The sequence below is a fragment of the Sinocyclocheilus rhinocerous genome, unplaced genomic scaffold, assembly GCF_001515625.1.
Source record: "Sinocyclocheilus rhinocerous isolate Xijiao unplaced genomic scaffold, SAMN03320098_v1.1 scaffold1615, whole genome shotgun sequence".
NCBI lineage: Eukaryota > Metazoa > Chordata > Actinopteri > Cypriniformes > Cyprinidae > Sinocyclocheilus > Sinocyclocheilus rhinocerous.
Genome location: NW_015645292.1, coordinates 1,678,322 through 1,681,242, shown reverse-complemented (window position 1 = coordinate 1,681,242; position 2,921 = coordinate 1,678,322). Strand labels below are relative to the sequence as shown.

The 2,921-nt window shown below is 37.8% G+C and overlaps 1 protein-coding gene across 1 annotated transcript in view; it reads right to left on the bottom strand.

Moving 5' to 3' along the window:
* Positions 1-984, bottom strand: part of keap1b (kelch-like ECH-associated protein 1b) — a 9,518-nt gene extending 8,534 nt beyond the window's left edge. The window contains exon 1 of the mRNA XM_016509462.1: positions 910-984. The gene's annotated coding sequence lies outside the window, so the exon portion shown is untranslated. The remainder of the gene's footprint in view (positions 1-909) is intronic.
* Between the last annotated feature and the right edge of the window lie 1,937 nt (positions 985-2,921).

Below are 2,921 nucleotides of genomic sequence, written 5' to 3'. Positions count from 1 at the left end.
TGTGTGTGTGAGAGTGTGTGTGTGTGTGTGAGAGAGAGAGTGTGTGTGTGTGTGTGTGAGATAATGAGTGTGTGTGTGTTGGCTAATGCACTGCACAGGTAAACACATGCAACTGCTGCTGCATAAATGACAAACTTCAAAAACTGCAAAGAAAGGTAAGAGATCAGGACAGATTTAAACTAATGTTTATGGTTATTTAGCGAGTGAAAGTGTTTAATCTTACAGTTTTAATCCACAATCAACACATTCAACCTGAAATGTCACGATCAGTTTAATAAAGGCTCTAAATTCATCCTTTTCTTATAATCCCTCTTACGTATTTTGCAGTACACAAAAATAAAACTAGAATCACAAAGTGCAACTATGAGTCTAAAATATTGACATTTAAACAGTGAGAGGCCTGGTATCCCCGGGCTGGAGTTTAAACTCTTTCCGGCCTCCGGCTGCTCAAAGCCGGTCACTCACACAGCAGCGCCGCGGCGCTGAACGAACTCTGACTGAAGCTGCAGTCGATGTGTAAACCCTTCCGTGCCAAACCTCCCTAATGTTTACATTATTAATCAAAGACACTGTCGTTTCCACACGTTCACAAACCTCAACACTTATAAATATGCGGAGAAAAATATAAGACGATTGTAATTACTGTAAAAGTGTGTTATTACTGCTATTATTACTGCTCGAGATCCACATACATCACACTGCGAGAGACGGAAATATATTTTTTCAATGTGATCTAAGTTCATAATGATCAGATCCTCATTTGTAACGAAACAAGCCTTCATCATCATCATCATCATCACTGTCCATCAGCGCACTTAATAAATCAGAAGCTGTAGAAGTGACACGAAACAAAAGCGTTTCAATCACAGCACAAACACAGTAAACAAAGTCGCTCATGAAAACACTTACAGATCATCGCAGCAGCAGCTCACAGTGAGTGAGTGTGTGTGCGTGTGTTATCGTGTACTTCTCTGCGTGTGCGTGCGTGCGTGCGTGCGTGTGTTATCGTGTACTTCTCTGTGTGTGTGTGTGTGAGAGTGTGTTATTGTGTGTGTGTGTGTGTGTGTGTGTGTGTGTGTGTGTGATACTCACAGAAAGCAGAAACTCAGCGTGACTAAGCACAGACGCGCGCGCTCCCGAACCCCCGTGCACGCGCAAACAGCGTTCAGGCGCCAATCAATCAATCGAGGATCGAGTCTTCTGCTTCTGTCAGCTCAGGGCTGTTAATGATAACAATATCCTTAACAACTCTCGTTTATTACCGATATTAACATGGCTTCTTGTTAGTCACGATCTTTAGTCTTTATTATGCTGTGTTCTGTTAATGCGTGAACTTCAGCTTAACTGTGAGACACACGCTTTCATGTAAATCTCACGCTTTCAAGTTTTGTAAGTTTTAATACGAAATTCAAACAATAATACCGTTTTGGCGCACTTAATGTGGCGGAGTTGTAGCGCCTCAGTGAAAGTAGAGTTGCTACATTGCTTCTTTGATCTCTCCGCCGCGCGGTCACGTGGTTTAACAGCATACGTCACAGCTTCACTCTACAGCTGTTTGCAGCTACTTTTGGTCAACATTACAGCATATCAAGCGTTGATTATTACGTCGATGACATTTACAGGATCATTTTATTCTGGAGAGTGATGGAGAGGCAACATTAATATGCTTTTCTTGTATTTAACCCTCAGGTATTCCGTACTTAGAATGTGACCATAGACCTGAACTATTTTTAAAGTTAATTAAATGTTCTATATTTTAGTTCAATTATATTTATTTAATATTTTGAGGAGATCGTTTGGTACTAAATACTATTTGTGCGATAATTATGGTCCATTATTAATGACCACTTAAAATATTTTTTCTAATGTTTCTATTATTTATATCACAATTAGTGTAGTAGGCCTATTTAAGGTTTAAGAGACAAATTAGAGTCATTTTGTGGTTGGAAAAAAATCATTTTTATTTGTAATGCCATGGTTTACCCACTAGGTACCTCTATGGCTCTTTAATAAATATACATGAAATTTAAAAAGTTAATAAATTACATCCTTTTTTAATTTTTAATGATATCAAGTACACACAGGTGAATATTAATGAAAACAAGCAAATACTGAATTTAACCCAAGAACAGTTTAAAATGGTGTTAAAAAGGCATTCAACAGAAGATTTGTATCCCCTTATACACTATATACATATGTATTGACATTGAATCGAGATCAAATTAAATATTAATTATATATTATATATAAATATATAAATTATATATAAATTAATAGGCTATATAGTTCTCAAGTTGGAAAATACATTTAGTTCCCAATTTAAGTGATCTTTAGTTCCCAGGACATCTTCAAGATGGATTAAAATGCTGATGAATACAAGAAAAGATGAGACATAAACACATGAATATGACTGAAATGTTAAAGTGTTTAAATAATAATAATAAAACACGTTACATGTATCGAGCACTAGGTGTCGCTGCAGGTCAAGGCTGTTCTGGATATGTGGCGGTTCTGTGAGTGCGGAGGGATTGTTGGCTGTTGGCTGTGACTCTTGACTGGCACGTGCTGCTAACTCTTATTTAAGAACTGCTGTTACTGCAGATGACTAGGGACATCTGACATCTGCATGGTTTTGCGTTTTCTTAGAGTTGAGTTGGGCATTTGTATCTCATAAACATATAGAGCTGCTTCAGAAGTAATGATTTCTTAATCTTCTGCCCTCATAAAACCTCTCAAGTCCGATTTCATCATGGCCAAACCCATTTAACCAATAGCCCTGATGATCACAGTTTCATTTCTATATATAATCATCCGAAACTTCAGTTCTGGCGAATGATGAAAAGGTGTGTGTGTGTGTGTGTGTGTGTGTGTGTGTGAATGTGTGTGTAGTGTTTGTGTGTGTGTGTGTGTGTGTGTGTGTG